This window comes from Pipistrellus kuhlii, unplaced genomic scaffold (genome assembly GCF_014108245.1).
Source record: "Pipistrellus kuhlii isolate mPipKuh1 unplaced genomic scaffold, mPipKuh1.p scaffold_m20_p_4, whole genome shotgun sequence".
NCBI classification, from domain to species: Eukaryota; Metazoa; Chordata; class Mammalia; order Chiroptera; family Vespertilionidae; genus Pipistrellus; species Pipistrellus kuhlii.
The window spans coordinates 36,038,340-36,063,638 of NW_023425540.1; the positions used below are offsets into that span (position 1 = coordinate 36,038,340).

The following is a 25,299-nucleotide window of genomic DNA, read 5'->3' on the forward strand; positions in this document are numbered from 1 at the left end:
GGCTTCAGTTCTCATTGGCTGCCTGCGGTGTCACTCACCGTCTGGAGGGCGGATGTCCTGGCCCGGTGCGAGAGCAGCATCAATCACAGTTCCATTTTAGGGGGAAGGCTATTGATTTGCTGACTTTTTCCTCTCCTCCCTCCGATGCAGACGCTAGTGGGAAATGGGAGCTTCCTTCATGCAGTTTATTATAGCCAGTCCGAAGGGCGGCCTGTGCTTCCTGATTTATAATGAAAGGTGATGCAGGTGAGTCGTTTCATACCGCTCGTCTTGCATTGACTGTGATCAAGAGATAAAAGCTGGAGCAACTACACATGCTGGCCAGGCCTCGTCAGCGTTATTTACCGCCTGTCCGAAGGCGGGGGCGTTTCAGCAGTGGAGCTGGAGGAACTAATGTAGGTCGATGACAGTGCATTCATGTTCAGTTTGGCTTTTAAACTTTTCCTGTGGTTATTAATTTGGCCTTTTAGGATCAAAGCACCTAAATGAGATTTGATGTAAGAGGATTTTTCCATCAAAGGGTTAGAAAAAAGACAAAACAAAGAGATTTATCCATGGAGAAAGGGACTAAATAAATAAATAAATAAATAAGAGATGAGATATTTTATGATGTCTTAAAAGACACAAAATCAAGGAATAAATGTTTTGGTAAAATGCAGCTGTGTCTCGGCAAGGTAAACCAGACTTCGTTAGATTTTTTTCACTGTTATGTCATGGATTTTTTTAAGACATGATCTACATGAGTTGGTAAAAGGAAACCCAACAAAGCTTTCTGTGTCACTGTGCTGAGAGAAAACACTTCTAATTTGGGACAATTGTAATGTGAGACTAAATATATTTATGAAGAGGAAGATTGAAATTATGAAATAAATAATAAAAAATCTATTCAACATAAACATTTCAATACAAACAGTGCTACGATTTGACTTCAACGTGGCAGAAACTCGGGACATAAAATCTTGTAATTGCGGTGTGTTGTGAATGCTTATATCAAATATCCCAGGCAATCAATTCCACATGGCATTTGCTTAGAGCACATGTGTCAAACACAAGGCCGGCGGGCCAAATCCGTCCCGCCAGGCCTTGCAATGTGGCCCACACCGCACTGTCATCACTGCACTCCGCTGCGTTTCCATCACAATGACAGTTTATGACTGTTCAGTAAACCATTAGGCCCGCGTTTTAGGCTGGATTTTAGATTTTGGCCCCTTCTCTGATTGAGTTCGACACCCCTAGCTTAGAGCAAAAGATGAACTAAGTTAAAAAAAACACACAAACATAGTAAAGCATTTTCAGGTCCAGAGGAAGACATCATGATTTTACAAATCCACATTTGTTTCTTTTCTATTTAGTTCACAGATACATTTAGTATATTTCATTAATTTTAATAACTTATTTACTTAGCCTAATAAATATCCAAAAATGTTATTTCAACAAGAAATTGATAACCAGAAATAAGATATTTTACATTCTTTTTTTGGTACTAAGACTTCAACTCTAGTGTGTAGTTTCATTTACTGAATATTTCAATTGGATGCAAATGTTTCTTGGAAATGCTTGCTTTTGTGTTTAGATTTCATAGTGTTTATACTTGAAAAAGTAGATTCATACCCAAGTTGTTCCAAACACATTTCAGTTTTCTGTTAACTGAATCAAGCATCAGTTTTAAAACTTAAATTTGTTAAAAATAAAACTAATTCAACACCAGCAGCATTTCAAGGGCTCAGTAGCCACATGTGGCTGCCATATTGGACAGCACAGGTCTCTGGCAGGATAGGTAAGGCGCATAAATCCGGGAAGTAAACACACTCATGAAGAATTCATATAATGAGGAGACCCAAGGTCTGAACACTGCCTTTGCACACATTCTTTTCCTGACTTTATCCTTAGGAATCGATCTTATGTCAGCTTTACCAGGAAGTCTTTCCTAGTCGTCTCAAATTGGGTTAGACGCCCTCAGCTGTAAGCTCTTACAGCTGCCTCTACATCTTCTATCTTCAGTGTGTTGTGCTATGTTCTAATTATTATCAATATAATTATATTGGTATTTCCAACTAGTTTGTAAATTCCATATGGCCAGGAAGCTATCACTGTTGATTCCCCAGTGCCTGGCCCTCAATATATTTGTGCGGAATTAATAAATTAATTGTGATTAAATTAATTGAATGGCCAACCCTTGGAGGAAAAGGCAGAAGGACTAGCCCCATTAGAACGGAGAAGCCAGGGTATGAGAGGGCACCAGGGTAGGGTGGTGATGAGGGGAAGAGACAGAAGCTCAGTTCATGCAGGACACTGAGCCATGTGTCATATGCTTCTGGTGAGTCAGAGAGAATGAGAATTAAGAAAAGCTATTAGATTTGTAACCAGGAGATCCTTTTTATGATCATCCACAGAGACAGTCGGACAAACCTAAGCTCAACATTTTTCTCGTAAGCTCACTGACATCCCTGATTTAAGAGTGGGAGATACTTTAAATGTGCTGAGCAGATTGGGTTCCAGGGCCATATCCAAGTCTTCAATGTTTGGTCAGCTGTGATACTTCCAGTTACTGCAGTTCCCACTAATGGCAGCTATTAAATCTGTATGCTAATTGAAATTGTGAGGGATTCATAGCTGGCTTGGGGCGCCGTGTGATTTATGGGCCTCTGATCTAAAGATACTTAAAGCATGGAATTATTGGAGCCAGGAAGAGAGATGTGATTAATCAAAGAAGACAATTTACTAAATGACCCACTAAACCACTGCAGAAAAAAACTAAAAAAAAGACTCTAGTTCCATCCATGATACAGGTGTACGTGTGTGTGTGTGTGTGTGTGTGTGTGTGTGTATGTAAGATAAAGTGTACACACAGGACCTAACAGGGTGTGTGTGTGTGTGTGTGTGTGTGTCTGTGTATGTAAGATAAAGTGTTCACACAGGACCTAACAGGGTGTGTGTGTGTGTGTGTGTGTGTGTGTGTGTGTGTAAGATAAAATGTACACACAGGACCTAACAGGATTTTTCCAGCACACAGAGATTGTGCTTGGAGGTTTTAAGGGCATATATTTATCTTCTAAGTTTGTTTACATTGTGAGCATCACCATCAGCAAATATCAAGTTCCTGACTCCGTGCTTGCATCATAAGAGAGAGCTCTTGGGTGCTGGGAAATGGCTACAAAAAACAAACAAGCAAAAAAGCAATTTCTTTTATTTACATTTAAGGCCCCGCTGTGAGTCTAAGCCTGTCTATTTCCCTGAATATTCCTTTAATTTTCTCACACTTGAGGCCTGTGTTTCCCTTTGCCTAAACTACTGGCACTAAGAAATCAGGATGCAAGTCAAAAAATGTCTAGTATTTATCTAAATGGAAAATTGACAATAACATATAAGTAATTGTGTTGAGTAATCACTGATGCATGCCCTCAGTTAGGTGGGACTTGTGTTCCTCCTACCAATGGACTCTCCTGTTTCTTGCTGAACACCTCATATGGACAGCCATTTACACATGTTTTCAGTTGGTACAGACTGTCAGAACAACTGGTCAAATTCAGAATTTCCTGGAGAAAAATCTGTCAGGTTTGGAGTTTGAGACTGTGCATCTTCTGGATGCATGCTCACAAATGCTAAACATTGATATACACATGAGCAAACACACACACACACACACACACACACACACACACACACCCCTTCCTTCACTTTACATGCAACCTGGGCAGCATGGAAAGAATTCAGAAAGGACATTCTGCTTGGAAAATCAGTATGAAGAGGAGGGGGCCAAGGAAGTGCTTTGAAGTGCTTTGTATGGATCCAAATTACCCATCTACCAACTGAGCAGGACATAGTGGTGCTGCTCCCCGTTCCCTGTAGACACTAAGACTCTGTGTCATACCATTGTCACACTTCTCCAACCCAAAGTACACATACACACTTATATTTTCTACCCTACACCATGTACCTGTGCCAGCAAAATGGTATTAAAAATTGGATCCTGGGTTAGCGAAACTCTCTCAGAACTAGGACCCTTGAATGGATGGTAAAGAAGAGGCTCTGAAGAGAAGCAAGTGCATCCTCAGTGTTCCTTGGAAACTACCTAGCTAGGCAATGATTAGAAATTATTTATTTGCTGAGAGATATCCTGGTGACCTTTTCAGAATGGAAATTGAAGAACTAGACCTTGAAAAATCAGAAGCTCAGAATAATCTAAGTACCAGTGCCCTGATTTCCAACACACCTGGGAAAAAGATTCACTAGTACTCAGAGTGCCAAGTGAGCTAAGAAAAAAACAAAACGCAAGAGGAAATAACCAAGTGAGAACAATATGTCTATGACCTGCTGGGTGCAACAGAGGTGACCCTAAAATTTTCAGGTGAACACTGTGGTAGAGTAATGCTTTTCCATGGCATATACTCACCTATTTGTATCCATTCACCATGTTTACTTCCTATCAATCTGTAATCATCACTCCCTTAAAACCAACTCTCCACATCTAGGGATGCACGGGGATGCCAGGAGCTGTGGCAGAGAAACAGGGCAAACTGATTTTTACCGGGTGCAGCACATTCTCTCCTTTGAGGGGAGTATTATCTGTGTGCTCATTTCAGATTATGAGTTCACTATTGCTAATGCCTTTTCCTTCTCCCGATTGTCACACTGGTGCACAGAGGCTGACATAAAAATTTGCTAGGTAGGGGGAGGAGGGACAGTAACAACATCTGGGAACTAGGTCAATTCAAAGAATCTGTTGAGCAGTCAATCTGTACACTGGGATTGTAAATTTAACTCTGAACTTTTGAAAATTGTGGAACAAAAGTAGTTTTTTGTTTTCTATTAAAACTGAAGTTTAACCACCCAAAGTCCTTACAATGTCATATTCATCAGCTTCTAAGATTACTTGGAAAATCAAAGACTACATGAGTGTGGGTACTTCATAATTAAGTAGATGGGAAAGCGTGAAATTCAAGGTGTCGGGCAGCCCCCTCCCCACCTGTGAGGCAGTTGGTGGCTGGGATTGTTAAACAGCTGGAAGAAGAGATGCAAGGCCACCTCAAGGGAGACGATGAATTGCCCAAAGCCTGGAGAGTTTAGAGCTACTGAGGGCAAACTTGTATTCATGGCCTGTTTGCCTCCAAAATGCTACAGAACTGGTAACATTCTCAAGGGAAGAACATATCACTGTGGACGTCAGCCTTCCACACTCATATATTATCAAATGACCTTCCTCAATCATTCAAAGGCACAGAATGCATGTAGACAAGGCAGTGTATTTGTTTGCTAGGACCAAGTGCCACATATTGGGTGGCTTAAAAGAAGTTTATTTTCTCACAATTCTGGAAGCTGGAAATCTGAGGTCCAGGTCTTGGCGGGTTGATTTCTTTGGAGGGCCCTCTCCTTGGCTTGTAGATGGCCAGCTCCCACTGTGTCCTCACATGGGCATTCCTCGGTGTTGTCTGTGTGTGAAGGTACTCTTCTTCTAAGGGCACCAGCCATATTAACTTAATTCCTCTTCAAGGCTCCATCTCAAAACGTTCTCATCTAAAAATGTTCTGGGGTACTAGAAGTTAGCACTTCAACCTTTGAATTTTGGGGGGACACAATTCAGCCTATAACATCAGCCAACTTTCCAGCCCAGTGCCCTGCATACAGTGAGTGTTTGGAAAATAATTGTTGAATAACTAAATCAGGAACTGTTAACCAGAAGCTCTCTGTAAGAGGAAAGAGCAGGTATTAAGAGCAAAAGTATGATGATGCTGTGGCTGCAACTTGTGCCACTCAGAGAAAATAGCAATCGGATTTTTAAAAATAATTATATTGCTATTAAATCTTTAAAAATTAAATTCTAGATCATAAAGAGAGAAGGATAAAGGACTTGGACAGTCTCTCTTTGAAGGACACAAATAAAAGTACACATGCAGGAGGTCTCCAAGATTGCTTGCATCATATATTATGGTTCAAAGCTGATGGAGCAATGAACAGGTGGTCCAAGTTTATGGAAAGGTTAGATTGGAAGCTCCTGTAGTAGAGGTTCTAGAGTCTGTTGTTATTTTTAACACACTCACAGAAACTGAAAATGTCTTATGCCAGATGCAAAACATTTAGCCGTTTTTCATTCTTCTCATATTCACAGTTAAAAATACACCATGGGAAGTAAGTTGGAAAAGATGCCTGATGCAATCCCACTATTCATTAAATATTCAGCATCGGCATTGAAAAATACTGTAACATTATAATTTCAAGCCAGCTTGGGGAGCATTTAAACCGTATCTGAAGGTTTTGAATAATCATGTTAATACCAGCAGCTACTTTGATTTGATTAGTGAGATAACTAACTTGATATCTCTAACAAAAATACCCTGAAAATATAGTTACCTGGTGATTAAGATGTCCATTTATACCAAGTTTTTTTTAATAAGACTCTGCCTTCCTCTGCTACAATGAAAATGATCCCAGGTCAGTATGTTAACGATGCCTGTGGCTGTTTTTGTGTGGTGTCAGTGGTAGCACTGAGCTAGGCCTAATCGATCTCCCTGCAGAGCCAGAGGGATATAAATCTCCAAGTCTCAACTCAGTCAACCATACAGCAGCTCAATTTTGTGCCACAGTCCTCGTAATGAGATTTCTTTTTCAATGGCACTGGCTTAATGTTAACCTTCAGTGGCATTAGCTACCCAATTGTAATGTTCTATTCTGAACACTTGGTCTGTAGAGTGATCTTCAGTTCTCTTTCAAAGTCACTTCCTGTGAAAAGTAGAAATCGGTGTGAAAATAAAATGGTCGATGACTTCAATTCTTCTTTGTGTCCCCATGTTTCAAAGGTTACCTCCTGGGTAAAGAATTTGGTCAATAGATGCCCAATCTTTGTCTCACTCTCTACTCTCTGTTATGTTATTTTGGCTGTTTGTTTGTTGTTTCAACCCTATTCTTTTTTAAGTATGACAAAAAAAAAAAAATCCAAACCTAACTAGTTTAAAAATAAAATGCCTAACTCAGTGTTATTTAACTTGATTTTTATTTCTTACATGTGTTGTTAATGAAAACCATGTTGTATTTAAAAAAGACTGTACTATTAGTTAACCCATCGGGGATGCTCTGAGGGAAAGCTTGCTTCTCTTCTCCAGTCCTGTATTGCTGTGCCAGTTTACTTTGCTTCCTTTGTATTAAATAGGCACCCTGTGGAAATAATATCCAAACCACGTTTGCATCCAGCACTTCCGAACCACCCACCCCTTTGCCCTTGTTTTCTAGGTGCATGGAGTAAAGGAGCTATCCATCTACCTGGACCAGTAGCAATACTTCTCCTCTATGAGCCTTCATGGATTGGGTCCAGCCCTGCCACTCTGAGGGAAGCTTGCTTTGCTTGTGCTTGTGGTCACCTGAGAGCAGACTTTCTGGGTCAGCGTCAGGAGCCTGGAGGCAGATAGAGGAGGGCCAGGCTACCCTGGCACAGCTCTGAAACAGAAAACTATCATCCAGAGCAAAGTCCAGATCTTCGTAGCCAGATGGGCACAGCTAACTCTCCTGAAATCTCAGTGGATGGTCTTTGCTTCTGATCCTGTTTCTCTCTTTATAAAGGGAAGACCAAACGGACGTCTTGTTTTTGCCCACTAAAGGGAGCAGCCATTAGCTTGTGTGTCATAAAAGCTCTTACGTTATACTCTGAAAGCTGCTGGGGAGTCCCCAGGTCCCCTCCCCTGAGGTCCTGGTGTTTATTCTACAATATGAAGGAGCACTTCCAACCTCGGGGAAGTTCAGTGGCTTGTTGATACAGAACTCATTCACTTTAAATGCTCCTCCTATGTTCTCATGCCACCCAGTCTTCGGGGAAATCCAGTAGGGCCCCCACACTGAGAGCACCAGGAACAGGTGTAGCAGAGTCATCTGGAGGAATTGTTAAAATACTGGTTGCTGGGTCCCACCCTCAGAGTTTCTGATTCCCTAGGACTGGATGGAGCCAAAAATTTGCATCACTAACAGGTTCCCAGATGATATTCATGCTAATGTCTCAGAGACCACCCTTTGAGAACTGGTGCTATCCAGGATTAGAACTGGCTGCGTACCTATTTGTTGTTTTATTGTTAGGGGTTCAGGAAACCAGTGTATTGAACTTATTGACAAGGTTTCCATATTCTAGGGATTGGCATCGCTGTATTCATGACCCTGGGTCTTACTGTTACACTGGGATTATTGGTAACAAAAGTGCAATGAAAAAATAAGTACCTAACTTCGTCATAGAATTTTACAATTTACAAAGCATTTTTACTTCCATTAGCTCCTTTGAGCCTTCGGGCCACCCCTAAGGTTCAATATTACTGTAGTTACAGAATATTATTATTAGGGAAAACTGAGGTTCAGAAACAGTAGGAACCTTGCTCAAGGTCAACGAGGTGGTAGAATTAGCACTTTCACCTGGCGAACTCCCAAGCCTTTTGTTCTTCAAACTAGGTATGCAAACTCATTGTCCAAGGAGGACATATGCAATGATGGTTACAAGAAGCCACTTTTGAGAAGCTCTGCTTCCATAAATTGATGTGTCTGAGAACACACCCTCTATATGCTGTGAGGCAGGTGGAATGCCCAGGAGGGTCCTCAGCTGGTCACCTCTAGATTCTGAAGAAGGGACGTGGTGTCTGTGGTGAGAAAGTAAATGGCCTCCAGTGGGCAAGTGACAAATCCTTTTGCCACCAGGTGGTTTCTAATTCTTTGTTTTCAACAAAACTGAACACGATTCTAAACAAGTAAGCTCACAGATGATTACCAATGTTTGATAGGTAGCTAAGAGGACCTGGAGTTCATAGAACTGAATGATGGAGCTATAAGTAAAACTCCCTCCATTCATAATAGCTCAAGAAATGTAATGGTGTTTTTTTTTATCACTTAGAAAGCTTAAGATCAAAGGATATTGTTTTACATTTAAATTTAGAATATATGTTTGTTGCAGAGAAGTATAATAGGTTAATCAATAAAATCACACACGTATGATTCACACATAAATATATGCTTGCATTTAGTTAGAATTCTGTGGGGAATGTGGAATGGAATTTCAAGTTCAAGGACAAAAGGGGATCTTGTAAATTTCCCTTTTAATCAAGAGCTTTTCCCTGTGATTATTAAGTGGCCGATGATGGTTCCAAGATTCTGTGATATGTTGATGGCATTGGCTCCATTTTAAGGAGTGAGGTCATGGTTCTATTTAAAGTTGCCATTATTTACAATAGGCCAGAAAGTTTACTCTTAGCAATATATATCTCTCCAGAGCTAAGATTAAAATGTCAATGTCAATTTAGAAATCTGAGAGGAGAATGGCTTCTCAAAATTCCTTGGGATTAGATGAGCATAAAGTTGGGTTTTACATTCATCTCTGACTCCTTGGTGCGGAATGAGCTGCAGACATCCCCAGAGAGTTGGATTTGTCTGTTCTCTCTCTTTTCCCACCATATTTCCTTTCATCTGCCCCCAAATCTTACTGTTCTTGCCATGGGAATTCCATCTTTGTCAAATGTTTCTGAATTATTTATTATCACTGTGATATTGTGATTTATAATAAGAAATGTATATTTGGTCTTCAATCCCATTCCTGACAGGGTTCCTAAAACCCTTGGCATTTCCTAAGGGATGCATGAGGAAGGTGTCTTTGTTAGATTAATGAAGTGACTTGGAAGACCCCTGAGGATGGGGGCTGGCTGCTGTGGAATAACCTTGTGATTGGAACTTTCAGGCCCACTCCCCTCACTCACAGACCTCTGGGAAACGAAAAAGGGGCTAGGAATGGAGTTTAATCACCAAAGGCCAATGGCTTGATCAGGCATGCCTCTGTAATGAAGCCTCTAAAAGCCTGAAGCTTGGAGTTTGGAGAGCTCCTGGGTTTAGAGATTTGAAGAGAGCAGTTCTCTAGGGGGGAGCATGGCAGCGCCGAGCCCCTTCCCCCACACCTTGCCCTATAGATCTCTTTCACCTGGCCATGCCTGAGTTACAGCCTCTATAGTAAACTAGTCATCTAGTAAGTGGAATGTTTCTCTGAGTTCTGGCAGCCATGCTAGCAAATTATTCAAACCCAAGGAGGGAGTCATTGGAACCTCTGAGCTATAGCTACTCTGTCAGAAGCTCAGGTGACAACCTGGCCTTCAATTGGTACCTGAAATGCATGCCTGTGTGTGTGTGTGTGTGTGTGTGTGTGTGTGTGTGTGGCAGGGTTGTGTGTGGGGAGCCCATGGGGGCAGCTAGTGTTCCTGACCTGAACCTGTGGGACCTGATATTATCTTTGAGTAGATATTGTCAGAATAGAGTTGAATTTTAGGACACCCAGCTGGTGTCTAGAATGGCTTCGATATGTGGGGAACACCCCTCCCCCCATCTTAGTTGGTATCAAAATCCTTAATCACCAAGTTGAAATCTTTAAGCTCTACCTACAGGCATAATTTAATTTAGAAACAAGTATTTCCATGTGTCATAAAAGGAAATATAAAGAACTTTATTCCTCTGTTAAGATGAAAAACTACTGCAGAATATTCTCATTGATTTAAAAAAAAAAAATCTGAACTGCTTTCCTCCTCAGATTTGGCAGGAGGTCAAAATGTAATACATCTACAAGTCTAGGCAGCTGTGTGGAAGAATGACAGCATTAGCGCATCGCTCCCCTCTCTTTTTATTGTTTTTATAACTGGGCGACAGACGGGACTACTGGTGGAACCAGGTTCTTAGAGCCCAGCTGGAGTGAGACATTGGCAAGCATTACTCTGGGCTCTGTGTTTAGCTTCAGGAAGTGTCTCTCTTGATCTGACTCTTCCAGCCCAGAGATCCGTGGACATTTCCAGGTACACAGGCAATGTCCGATGCAGATATGCCCTAATATTCAATGTGAAATACAGTCATTGCCCCCAAAGTATTGTGAACCAGCATTCATACATCAAATATTAGTGAATGAAGTCCTTACTTTCCCTGAGCCTCTCACTAGATTGTCTCATGGCTTAATACTAATAATTGTACTAAATCCAAAATGTAAATTATGTTTATCCCTGGGTAATAAAATTTGGGTGATTTGCCTCCTTTTCAATTATACTAGTGGCCCGATACATGAAATTCGTGAAGGGGTGGGGAGGTCCTTTAGCCTGGCCTGTACCCTCTCCAGTCTGGTACCCCTCAGGGGATGTCCAACTGCCGGTTTAGGCCCGATCACACAGGGACTACTGGCTCCTAACCGCTCATCTGCCTGCTTGCCTGATTGCCCCTAACCACTCTGCCTGCTAGCCTGCTTGCTCTCAACTGTCCCCCTGCCAGCCTACTTGCCCCCTACTACCCCTCCCCTAGCCAGCCTGATCACCCCCAACAGTTCCCCCCACCAGCCTGATCACCCACAACTGCTGTCTCATCCTGGCCTGATCACCCACAACTGCCCTCCCCTCTTGGCCCCTAGCCACCTCTACCTCAGCTCTGCTACCAAGGCTTTGTCCATAAGAACATCTGGAAGGTCTCCTGGAAGGTCTCCGAATCTAATTAGCATATTACCCTTTTATTAGTATAGATTCTACATTGCTTGAATTTGCTACATAAGCGTGTATTGTTTGTCTAACTGGGAAACAATAACAAAATGGCTATTTGAGGGCAAAGAAAACAATCAAAAGAATCCTAGGCAGGTAATGGTGAATCAAGTTCACCTGCTTCCCAGGTCCTGCAGGATATTTATCCCCCAGGAGGGTACTGTGCATGTTGAACTGAAGAGTGTGGCCAGCTGACCTAGCATGTGAGTGAAGGAGAACTCCAGAGGATGAGCATGGGAATTGCTCCAGGCTTCCCCTCAACTTGCAAAGTCAAGTCACTGGGGAGGCTTTTAAACTCACCTCATCTTTGTGTATCTTATGGACCCAGGGTGCCCCCCAGTGTTGGTTAGGGTTAATCACAGCTCACTACTTGGAGCACTAAAGTGGAGGGGATGCATTTTAGCTTTGTGATTCCCGTCAGATCTAATTTTCTGTCAGAAGCCTCTCCTGTCACCTACAATTCAGTCTTCAGAACTGGAGGGGGGTGGGGGGGACTCATGAGGTATTTTTAAAAACTCATTTTTGTTTCCCTTTGGGTTCTGAGGAGCACTGTTTCCACAGAAATTCATACCCACTCCAAAATCTTTTTCTAATCTACTGCCCTGTTAAAATGTCATTATACTTATTTTTTCAAGACTGGCCAGTTCATATCACTTTGCTCTCAATGCGTTTTTCTTGTCATCAGACAGGATTCTCCACAATGGCACCTGAACTGCTACCTGCTCCTGCCAAATGGGAATGACTTCTATTGTAGATTCTGAAAACCTTTGTCATGTAATTTTTAAATCTAGCGTTACATTGAGGCCCCCCTTCGTTGTTTTTTTTTTGTTGTTTGTTTTTACCGAGGCCCGTTATCAGACTTCAAAACCCAAGGGTTCTAAGTGCACCAGACTTCCAGAGCCGACGAACTAAGCAAAGAAATCTCTGGCTTTCCTGCTTAATCAATTAACATACAATGTTATTTATTAATCTCACAATTATCACTGCCTCCAGAGCTAAGTATTCTTTATAGCTCAAGTGGTGTGTGTGTGTGTGTGTGTGTGTGTGTGAGAGAGAGAGAGAGAGAGAGAGAGAGAGAGAGAGAGAGAGAGAGAGAGAGAAAGAGCCAGAGAGAGAGAGTATGTGTGAAGGAGTTTGGTCTTAAGTAAGGTAAATGGTGAGAGCTACAGTACTCATTGAGATCACAAAGCCAGAATTACCTGTTTTGTGTCTTGAACCCTTAACAGTAACTCTGCTGCCTAACCCTTTTTGTGGACTGGGTGGTGGTTAGCAGAATGTAGTTTGTATTTGATTCATAACGATGATGACTGAAGTCCACCCTAGGCAGCATGGTCCTGGTCGGAAGGTCAGCAGCCTCAGCAAATCTCCCTTTGGCAGAGAAGAGTGGCCTGAGCTTCCTGAGTGCCCAAATCTAGGAACACCCCCTTCAGGAGTTACCCTACTCCAGGAGAGCGTGGTCACGGGGGTGGAAGGAGCTTTGGAATGGAACCTGAGCCCTGCCTGGCCTTTGTCATCTCTGGTGTGAAGAGCAGAAAGAATGTTTTCTGGTCAGATGCAATCAACTGAACTAGTGCAAGACCCAAAGCAATAGAATTTGAATACTTCCAAATCAGACCAGTTATTAAGTATCTTAGTCTGGTGCGTAGAGCTTTGATGTATTACTGGTAATGTAATCTTGCTGCTGCTGTTTCATCGGACCACTTGTTTTAAAATTGAGATTATTGTTTACATAGAAAAAGTTGCAAGAATCATAAATGGATAGTCAATGGATTTTGACAATTGTATATACTTGTATAACCACTACCCAAATCAAGATAATAGAACATTTTCATCTCCCCCAAAAATTCCAACCCAGGGGCAACCATTCTGATTTCTGTCACCAAATATTCTGTCTATTCTTGAGCTTCATAGAAAGTATGGACCCTTCTGGCTTCTTTTGGTCAGCATAGTGTTTTATTAATTCACACATGTTGTTGCATGTACCAGTGGTTCATTCCATTTTATTGTAAAATAGTATCCCATTTATAGACACACCACGACGTGTTCCTCCCTTCTGCAAATGGACATTTGGCTTGCTTCCATGACTTTTTGTTGTTTTTACGGTTTTTTTGTTTTGGTGGGAGGAAAGTTTCAGGGAGGAGAGGGCTTAATTTTAATGTTTTTAATGGCTGCTTTCGGATCAGTCTTATAAAATCTTTTGAGCTGCCTCAGCTTGCTCATGTTTTTGTGTTTCTTGGATAAATACCCAGGAGTAGGAGTTCTAGATCATAGGGTAGGTGTATGTTTAACTTTATAAGAAACTGCCTATTCTCTATAGTTGCACCATTTTACACTCCTGCCAGAAGAGGCGAGGTGTTCCGGCGGGTGTGAGTGCTGGGAGATGTCAGGGGCACGTGATGGGTGGGGATGGAACAGCGAGGAGGACTCTGGGAGGAAGAGCTGAGGTGGGCCCCAGAGAACACCTGCGTCCCAGAGTTCTGAATGCAGGTCCATGGAACCAGGGGGGCCCTCCCGCTGACCTGCCACAGCTTTTTTGGCGCAGCCTCTCAGGGACGTGTGCTTGCAGCCAGGTATTGTTACCAAGGACACTGCTTCCCCACTCCTGAGGATTAGCAAGGAATCTTAAGAGCAAACTTCCCTACCCCTAAGAAACAAGAATGCAAACACGTTTTAGGAAATACATGGTTATTACCTGTCTCGTGGTAATGACCGCTTATCAGCTGTGGGTGCTGTCAGAAAGCATTTGATGGAGAATGCTACCTTCTACCAAGGCCCCAAGGGGAAAACATTTCTGTTCTTGTGGTGCACCCCCTTCACTTGCTTTTTGGGGTGCATTTAAAAGTATGTAAGGAGGAAAATGACATCCCTAATAGATCAGTTTTATAGCAAAAAAATAAAAATAAAAATAAAAAGAGCTTATACCCATGGTTGGCAAACTGCGGCTCGCAAACTACATGCGGCTCTTTGGCCCCTTAAGTGTGGCTCTTCCACAAAATACCACGGCCTGGGCGAGTCTATTTTGAAGAAGTGACGTTAGAAGGAGTTTAAGTTTAAAAAAGTTGGCTCTCAAAAGAAATTGCAATTGTTGTACTGTTGATATTTGGCTCTGTTGACTAATGAGTTTGCCGACCACTGGCTTATACAAAAAAAGAAAAAATACATCCATGTAGGAATGAAACGTAAGGTCTTCTGAAAGTCTGTTTCCAAACCTCTTGTTTCCAAACAAGCTTCTAAGTGTCCTGATTCATTAGCTCTGTTACTGTGAGAACTGGTGGCATAGGCACAGGGGCTACCATAGAGCAGCAGCTGTCCTCGGGGCATGGTTGGGCACTGGGCTGGATAATTCTGTGGGGAAGGGGGAGCTGTCCCGTGCACTCAGACACTTAGCCGCATCCCTGGCCACTGCCCACTAGATGCCAGTAGTAACCCTCCTCTCCTAAGCTCACCACAATAAAAAATGGCTTCAGACATTGCCAAATGTCTCCTGGGGTACGGCTACCCGATTCTGCAAGTGGAAAAAACACAGGGTGTGTGGTTCATGAATTTCAGATAAACAACAAATAATTTTTTTAGTACAGGTATGTCCTAAATATTGCATGAGACATACTTATACTAATTTTTAAAAATCAAATTTAACTGGTGGCCTGTACTTTATCTGCCCACCACCCACCCCCACCCCCGGGGTGGAGGAATGAGTCCTGGGCATCAGGACTGTTGGTGTATTAAACAAGGCGATGTGTGTGAGGTACCTGGTCCATGGAGGGGGTGCCATTTGTGTTCTGGAAACCTGCCCAGACCTTGCATCCACTCCACCTTATCCTTCCTGGAGGCTCCAGTCGGTGCTCCAAGCTTCCTGTCTTTCCCAAAACTGAGTTGTGAGTGGGTGTGCTGTCGTGAGGGGAAAGGGAGCCTGCCTGTGAATCTGTGAGGCTGGGAGCCGGCATTCTGGTCAGAGCTGGGTTTGCAGCTGCCTCTGCTGGAGCTGCAGTCTGCCGGCTCCCTGGTGCTCTGTCCCCGTGGCCTCCCTGAGTTACCCCTCCTTTCTTCCACGTAGCAGCCGAGGGAAGGTGACGTGGGATGTAAAACTGCGGCACCGTCCAGACTCAGGCACTCTGGGTTTGATTTTTCTGGCGCCATAGCCCTGGGATGCACCAGGACCAATCATGTCCACAGTCGGTAGCTGTGAGGAACGCCTTTCTGGGCCAAGATTGATGGCCCACACTGTCAGCCTTTCCAGAGAGCAAAGGTGAAATTTAACTCTGGGTGGATGCCTGACATTTTGCAGCAACGGGGAGTGGGGGGTGGTTAAGGAGAAATAGCATTTGTATGTCTCCTGCGGGGTCATAAATCAGGGATGGACAACAGTGAATTAGGTTTCTGCCAGCAATTGAACTGATTTGGGCTCCTACATTTTATCTTGAGACATTCTGAAATGAAACATGCTTTAAAGATGTTAGAAGTGCCCCTGTGGGTTACATATCAGCTTATTAACTCTTGAGAGTTTCATTTTTCCAAAAGGAAGTCCAATTCATGGTGGGAAGCATTCAGTGTGTTCATGAGAAAATACATCATTGCTCTAAGGGAGCCCCTTTCCCCTCTGGCTGCCTGTGAGATAGAACATTAGAAGCTGGGGAAATGGGGAGCTGCTGGCCAAACTTTCCGTTATAAGATGATTACGTTCTGGGGACCTAATGTGACCATGGTCCTACAGGTGTCATGGTGAGTATACTGATAACTCTGTGATGTATACTTGAAGTTTGCTAAGAGAGTAGACCTTAAGTGTTCCCACCACACCATTAAAAAATGTGAGGGATATATGTGTGAATTAACTTGATTATGGTAACCATTTCACCAGGTATACATATGTCAAATCATCACATTGTAAACCTTAAGAAAACACAATTTTTATTTGTCAATCATACTTCAAGGCAGAAAAAAAAAATGGCTCACACACTGTGCTGTAAAGCAAGTTCCAATGTATTTCAAAAAAACTACCCAGCCTTGTGCATTTTTTCACAAGGAAATGAAACTGAAATTCTGTTACAAAACCAAACAAAAAAAAACCCCATATATTTGAAAATTAGGAAATATAACATATGTTTCCAAAATCATAAAACTTTTTAATGTACTAGGCAAAGGTTTTAAAGGAATTTAAAAATTGGTTATTTATTAATTAAGTAAGCATCTGTTGAGCGATTACTCCTTGCCAGGTTTTTTTTTGTTTGTTTGTTTGTTTTTTGTTTTTTTGTTTTACTAAAGATGACAAGACATGACCCCTGCCTTGAAGGAACGGCCTTGTGGGTAATCACTCTCTTGTGTGATTTTTCTCTGTCTCAGACACCATGCTAAGGGCTGTGGGAATTCACAGGCCACCGAGATAGCTCGTGGGGAGAGTGAATACCTCTTCGTGTGTCCAGAATAGTTAAAGAGGATGTTCCTCTGTACTTGGTTGGTAGAAGACTGAGTTGAGGAGTTGACAAGGGTGGGGAGGGATAACGAATCTGGACTCTACCCTGAAGGGCCAGTGCAGACCACTGAAAAGTTTTTAAGCTGGTTAGTGATGTGATGTGATTTTTATTACAGAAAGATCTCTTGAATGTATGTGGAACACAGACTAGAAAGGCAGATTGGAAGCTCTATTGAAGAAGGGTGGTATTAAAATTATTTAACAACTAGAGGCCCTGGCCTGCAGGGATCAGGCTGAAACCTGCTCTCCGACATCCCCGGAGGGGTCCTGGATTGCAAGAGGGCGCAGGTCAGGCTGAAGGACCCCGCCAGTGCATGATCGGGGACAAGGAGGGCTCCAGGGTGTGTCTGGCCCATCTTGCTCAGTCCTGATTGGCCAGATCCCAGCAGCAAACTAACCTACCGGTTGGAGTGTCTGCCCCGTGGTAGTCAGTGTGCGTCATAGCGAATGGTTGAATGATGGAACAGACAATTGGCATATTAGGCTTTTATATAGAGAGATAAAGCTCTGGCCATCAGAAGAGAGGAAAGCCAACATGCTGGAACCTGGTTCCCCAAGGCTCCTGCTGGGCGCTACCTATTTCATTGCTGGATGGTGAATCCAAGGACCCAGACCTCAGGTCAACAACCATGACATGCATACTTTAGTATCCCAGCAGTGGGCACAGCCATGCCAACCCCTGCTACATTATCATAATATTAATACTATATTATTGTCTGTATACAAAAGAAAATTCCAAAGGACCTTTGTCTAAAACAGATGCACATACACATTTTATATTGTCATTTTTTTTCAAACACTCAGACTCATCCTTTTTCTCAGTGGACCCCACACGAGGGATGACAAGGGGTCAGCTAAAGCAGGGATGGAGAGAAAGGAACAGGTTTGGGAGAAATACAGAAAATACAATGGCACTGGCCATAGGGAAGGAGAGCAGAGGCTGACTCCCACATTTCTGGTCTGGGAGGCCATGAGGAAGGCTGAGTGTCTGCACTTGGGTGGGGGCTTTGGGGCAGCATCTGATGGCAGTGAACCTCAGGAACCGCAGGTTTTCTGAAGGCTGTTCCCTCGGTGATTTGATTGCATACAAGGGAGCAGTGTCTGGCTGTGGGGCTAATAGAGTGGACCACTCCAATGCTGTATTTCCATCCACTGTACTTGGAATGAAGGTGTGATGTCCCTTCCTGAGGCACAAAGCCTAGAAGCCAGAGCTCCCAGGACATTGTGGTTGCATGCATTTCCCAGCCCATTAGAATGGAATTTCTTTGGTATAAATTACTAAACTTTTAGGGTCATTTTGGGTCTGCATCATGGGCTAAGCAGCTGTTTCACTTGTCACGTGTTAACTGATTTGTTCTGGATCAGAGGCTACAAGGCAAAAAATGAAGCTGGGGAAAAAAGAGCAGGTAGAGAGGTCAGCAGTTAGCAGAGATGTACTGGCGTGACCTTTGTTGTTAGCAATAAAGAGCGCTTGGGCTGACTTCTGTTGTCATAACACTGGAAATATTACAGCCCCTCACCCCAGGAAAAACTCCTTACCTAAGAATGAATTCCATTGGCATTTTTGGGTCATATCATTAAAAATCTTCTGAGAATGGACAAAGCTTTTGTTGATCATGAGCAAGATCTTGCTGAGGCCTTGTGCAAAGAACAAAATGAAATCTTGGCCTGGAGTGGAGTAGAGACCATGAAGTTGTATGGAGCACTGTTTAGGGGGGAAAGTATTTTCAGGACACCTACTTTAAAAGCAGATTATTAATATAATGATCTGAGCTGTTAATATACGGAATAAGTACCTATCATGATCTTGCTACAAGTCCTTTAGCAACCTTCATGCACTTGTGTCAGAACTAACTGCAGTTTACAAGTTTGTTCTGTTTTGTTAAATTTTGGAAGTGTTCCATTTCTTACCATGGTTCAGTACTCGAGAGATTTGTTGCCTCATCTGCTCCAGACACAAGAACTTAGAATGAGCTTTAGAGGCTATTAGTCTAATGTTCTACCTAATATAAGAATTCTCAATCTTTACTTTTTTTTATTTTCTCAAGTTTTACCTATATCTCCTTTTTCCCCAATTGACTCCCCCCAGCCATTCCCACCCTGGGCAAGCCCCCACCGCCCCAGTGTCTGTGACCATTGGTTATGTTAATGCTAGAGGCCCAGTGCATAAAATTAGGTGGTGGGAGGTCCCCTCAAACCAGCCTGCACCCTTTCCAATCCAGGGCTCCCCGGGGGATCTCTGACTGCCAGTTTAGGCCCAATCCCTGGGATCAGTTGGACATCTGATGTAAACTGACAGTTGAACATCCCTCTCATAATCCGGGACAACTGGCTCCTAACTGCTCACCTGCCTGCCTATTGCCCCTAACTGCCCCCCTGCCAGCCTGATCACCTTTAACCGCCTCTGCCTGCGGACTGGTCACCCCTAACTGTCCTCCACCTGCCAGCCTGGTTGCCCCCAATTGGCCTCTCCCGGTCTGGTTGCCCCACGCAGCCTGCTGTTCAGTCATTTGTTCAACCCTCACTAATCCCTCTGCTGGCCTAGTCGTCCCATTAAGTCTGCTGTTCAGTTGTTACTGTGAGGGTGTCCTGATAATTTGCATATTATCCTTTTATTAGTATAGGTGCATACATACAAGTCCTTTGGTTGCTCTCTAACCCCCTCTCCACTACCATTTGTCTTTATATTGATATATTCTTCATATTATGTTGATCATTATATCCCACTTATGAGTAAGATCATGTAATATTTATCTTTCTCCGACTGGCTTATTTTACTTAGCATAATGTTCTCCAGTTTCATTCATGTTGTTGCAAATGTTAAAAGTTCCTTCTTTTTTATAGTGGCAAAGTATTCCATTGTGTAGATGTACCACAGTTTTTTAATCCACTCATCTGCTGATGGGCACTTAGGCTGTTTCCAAATCTTAGCTATTATAAATTGTGCTGCTATGAACATAGAGGTGCATATATCCTTTCTGATTGGTGTTTCTGGTTACTTGGGGTATAGTCCTAGGAGTGGGATTACTGGGTCAAATGGAAGTTCCATTTTTAGTTTTTTGAGGAAACTCCATACTGTTCTCCACAGTGGCTGCACCAGTCTGCATTCCCACCAGCAGTGCAATAGGGTTCCTTTTTCTCCACATCCTTGCCAGCACTTGTTGTTTGTTGATTTGTTGATGTTGGCCATTCTAACAGATGTGAGATGGTACCTCATTGTTGTTTTGATTTGCATCTCTCGGATGATTAGTGACTTTGAGCGTGTTTTTATATGTCTCTCAACCTTCTATATGTCCTCTTTCAAAAAGTGTCTATTTACATCCTCAATCTTTACTTTTGTTGGTTTTCAGTGTCCTAAGACTATACCTGTTCACAAAATGAACATAATTGATTATTTTTATCAATGAACATCAGCTTATATAAGAGTTTGTATATTAATATAAATCTGCAAACATACATAGTTCACCTTAAATTATTATTTCTGTTAATAAAGTAGCAAAGGAAAGTTAATTCATGTCCTTATGCTATCTATACTAATAATATCCTAGGTGGTCGTCACACCCTCATGCCATGATGCTGTCACACTGTCACAATCCCACAATCCATCACCAGGAGGCTGCATGCGCAGCGGGTGCATGCAGGTGGGTGGGGACTTGACACTGTGTGCATGGCGTAAAGGCAGGGCCGGGTGGCCGCTCTGCATGGCCAGGCCTGGGGGTCCCATGGCCCCGCACACAACAGAGGCGGGACCCCTGGCTCCAGCCTACTTCTTTGGGGCGATTCCTAGAGGAGCCCCAGATGGGTGGGCAGGCCCTACCTCTTTGGGGAGATTGATCGCAGGGCTCCTGCACTTTGAGAGGGCACAGGCCAGACTGGGGGACCCCCCTTCCCAAGTGCACAAATTTTGTGCACTGGGCCTCTAGTTAGATAATAAATATGAATGTACACGAAGTGTATTTATAGAGTAATGAGCTGCCTTTACATTTATAAGTTCCATTTGTATATGGTCAAAATTGGACTGTCCTATAAGCTATTGTAGGATATATTTGTATAAAATTCTTTAATGAAGTTTTGGTTGCGCTACATTATTGTATTATTAATACTATATTATTGTTTACCTACAAAAGAAAATTCCAAAGGGCTCTTGTTTAAAACAGATGCACACACACATTTTCTGCTATCATTTCTTCAAACACTCAGACTCATCATTTTTCTCAGTGGAGTTTCAGAGGCATCACGTTTGCATGAGTTTTACATGCTGCACAAAGAATTCTTTCTGGAAAGTTTCTCTCATTTACTCTTTTCATACTTAGAACACTCACAGATGCTATTCCAGAAAAAACAAACAAACAAACAAACACCCTAAAAAATAAGCCCATGAATTTCTGAGTTTCAGAAGCCACCAGGAAATGTGTTTTTTTCGAAGCATGGGTAAGATCACAAGCCAAACTCAGCAGCCAGAGGTATAACGTGACTTCCTCCTCCCGCTGACCACTCACTGTGTGCATTCCAAATGGTAGGGCCTGCGCTCAGAAACAGAGACTAACTGGAAAGGTCATCAGCTTGTTGCTTGGGTTTTCTCTCAGAGACAGATGAGGACTGCAGTTAATTGGAATTTAACCCTTCGACCTTTGCCCTGGGCTGTGTAATTCCCATTGAATTGGCTCTCGTTTCTTGAAGGCGTGATTCTGTGCTGCAGGCAGATCCCCGCCAATTTTTTTTTAATTTTTTATCATGCATGATTGCTTTGTGTGTCACTGTTTGCAATAGTGCTTACATGGTTTTGGCTCAAGATGCAACTGGCCTTTGCCCCAAGAATCCAACATTAGAAAAGTGACTGGCATTACAGGTTTAAAATTAAAGGTCTGTGAAGTTTTTCTTTCCCACCCAGAGCGATACCGGGATAGACTCTGCCACTGTCGCGTTGCTATCTCTAAGTGTGCATGGTGGTGTCAGTGTTTACATTCGTCACAATCAGAGTTACTAACAGTAGTTTAGTTCCGAAAATTGTGTGGCTATGAAGAGTGTCACAATTATCATTCCAGTTTCCATATCCCCTCCCTTTTCCCATCAGGCCTTGTATTTCAGAAAACCAAAGGCTTGCAATTCTTTGAAAAGATTTTTCCCCTTTTTGAGTTAAAATTAAGACAAAGTAAAGAAATCATGCCAGAAACGAAAGACCTGCTGGTCCCCACGTCCTACCCCAAGTAACCATTTCAAATAGTTCAGGGTATTTTTCACCCACTTGTTTTCTAGATATAATGATATGTTTTATGTGTATATAAAAATGCAATCACCCTGGCCGGTTTGGCTTAGTGAATGGAGCGTCAGCCTGCGGACTGAAGGGTCCCAGGTTCTATTCCAGTCAGGGACACATGCTCAGATTGCAGGCTGGATCCCCAGTGGGGAGCGTGCAGGAGGCAGCCAATCAATGATTCTCTATCATTATTGATGTTTATATATCTCTCTCCCTCTCCCTTCCTCTCTGAAATCAATATATATATATATATATATATATATATATATATATATATATTTTTAATGCAATCACTACTATTACCCTGTTTTGAAAGGAGTTGTTTTCACTGAGCAATGTAACTTGGACAGTTTCCATATCAGTTCAGAGATCTACCTCATTCTTTGCCAATAGTTACGTGGTATTCTATTGCATGGCTGAACCATAGTTTGTTTAACTACAGTATTTCCCTCACACAAACCTTTTTTTAATTTTTTAAACAAATGAGAATGAGGTGAAAATCTCTGCTGATATCAGCTTCAGGGACTTTCCAGCTGCATCTTGTTAAGTCTTCTGTAGTCACAGACCATACTATTATAGATGAATGACAACCTGAGTTTCCTGTCAAGGATTAATGTTTCATGCTGATTAGCTAGTATTCATATTTTAAATCAGTGACATGTTAAGGGGATAAAATTTTATTTCTGTGAGAATAGAGTCAGAAATTCATCTGATCATGGTTCCCTTCCTAAGCTTATTGAGAAAATGGATTTTGAGTTACTTTTCCAAAGAGAATTTTAATTAGCTATGTGTCTTGTGAGTGAAGACCACCAAAAGCCCCAGCTGATTTGGCTCAGTGGATAGAGCGTCGGCCTGCGGACTGAAGGGTCCTAGGTTTGATTCTGTTCCAGGGCACATGCCTGGCTTGTAGGCTTGATCCCCAGTAGGGGGTGTACAGGCAGCAGCTGATCAGTAATTCTCTCTCATCATTGATGTTTCTCTCTCTCTCTCTCTCTCTCCCTCTCCCTTCCTCTCAGAAATCAATAATATATATATTTTAAAAAGACCACCAACAAATAAATAGGTTATTTACTTCTTAACTATTGAAAACTGATCTCACATTTAATATGTATTTTATTAATGTTAATTAGTATTATATTCATGTTTTAGATCATTGGATCTGTGTTTTGCACCTAAAGTCTGTCTTCTTGTCAACGATTGTCATGGATGATATCATGGAACTGACAACCAAATATGTATAGATCAGTGAAGTGGGTGCAATGTCACCAGCACATCAGGGACAGAACCAGGAGCCTGCATTCTCCTGCCACCATCACATACTCCTGCCTCTGCACCTTGAGAGAGTGCAGACAGTCAGGCAGCTGGGGAGGCAGCTGGTTTCTGCATTCAGAGCACATCAGCCTGAGTTTGTGAATGGCCTGGATCATTATGCAAGACGCACAGCGCTGTTATTAGCACCACCCTGGTGATTGCTGTGCAGTAACTGCTGTCCAGAACACCCTAATTGAGGTCCTTCCTTGCATGGAGTTGACATGATGTTTACGTAAATCCCTCACTATGACATTTTAATGGATATTTGTAACAAAGTCCAAAGGACAATTAGAACCACCATCCATGCAAAAAAATCATTTTTTTTTAAGACAAGACACGGTGCTAACATGTAAAAGGCTCATTTTACTGAATGCAGATGAATGTCCTAGAGCAACAACCTGCTTTCCCAGTTACATGCAACTTGCTTTTACACTCAGTTCTGTACTTCATGTTGATGTCTTCCCTTTTCCTGATGTTTGTGATTTATGTTTTCTGTCACTCTTAAATTCAGATTCAAGTCATCTTGCAATGGAGCTGGGGAGAGGTCCCAAGAATTCATAGCTTCATAGCTACAGTTGTCAGTGTTTCATCCCTTCATTCTTTTATTCATTTTTAATTTGGATAAGGGTATGTTCATTTTACAAAGTATATGCTAGGCTATTTCTCAATACCCTCACTGTGTCCATCCTTCATTCAGGCCACAGTATATCACCCATCCATCTCTGACACACAAGCAGACACTCAGGGGCATGTCTTAAAAGCAGAGCAGGGTTGGACTCCCTCTGACCACTCTAGGGCTCCCCACCTCTCTCTGAATCACTGGTGGGAAGAATTGGGAATCTGGTATGGCACAATCCATCCTGGTTGGTCTCATCTACTTCTTAAGTACTTACTTGAATTGTATCTCTAACTTAGATGTTAGATATGTAAAAGGGATTAAGCAAAAAACAAACAAATGAACAAACAAAAAACTCATAGACACAGGCAACAGCATGGTGATTACCAGAGGGGAAGATAGCTAGGAGGAGGTAGAAGAGGGTATAGGGGTATAAATGGTGATGGAAGGAGAAAGAAACTTAAGAATTTGCTCTTTTTGTTCAGGAACTGAAATCAGAAAATAAATTTGGCTATGGTGCTTTAGAGAGATACCTCCACCTCTTTTGTACTCCCAGCACACTTTCTTCATGTTCTACCATTTATCATATCTCTTAATCATTATACCTCTTCCACTGGAATCTAATCCTAGAGGGTAGGGGTAAGTCTTATTAGCCCCCACATTGCAGCATTGTGACACATATAAACACTCATTAAAAGTCTGAATCAATAAATGAACAAAAAGTACATCCAGATATCACTATGCATTCGGGAAGCACAAATTAAAACTGTGATGAGATGCCACTACACACCTATTAGGGTGGCCAAAGTTTTACTATGACACTGTTCACAAAAAGGCTTCTAATAAATACCAAGCATTGCCCCACATTAAATGTTTGCCTCCGTAAATTCATCTATGCCTCTATAAATTTCCTCCCTTTTCAATTGGGTTTGATATGTCTCATTTCTCATTTAGAATCATGTTTGAATTTTGCTCTCAACCATTTTATATTTATTTAAATATAAGACTTTTTTTTTTAAATTCATCTTTATTGTTCATATTATTATAAAGTTTCCTCATTTCTTCCTCCCTCCACCAGGTTCCCACCCCACCCTCCGCCCCCTCCCCAACCCCCTTAGTCCTCATCCATAGGTGC

The 25,299-nt window shown here is 42.3% G+C and overlaps 1 protein-coding gene and 1 long non-coding RNA gene across 3 annotated transcripts in view; both read left to right on the plus strand.

Annotated features, from left to right (window-relative positions):
• SV2C (synaptic vesicle glycoprotein 2C) overlaps positions 1-25,299 on the plus strand; it is a 132,766-nt gene that overhangs the window by 82,852 nt on the left and 24,615 nt on the right. The gene's annotated exons all lie outside the window — the stretch shown is intronic.
• LOC118703125 lies at positions 12,370-24,107 on the plus strand. Its single transcript, XR_004982925.2, has 3 exons — positions 12,370-12,792; positions 23,161-23,166; positions 24,093-24,107. It is a non-coding gene; the product is annotated as an uncharacterized LOC118703125 (long non-coding RNA).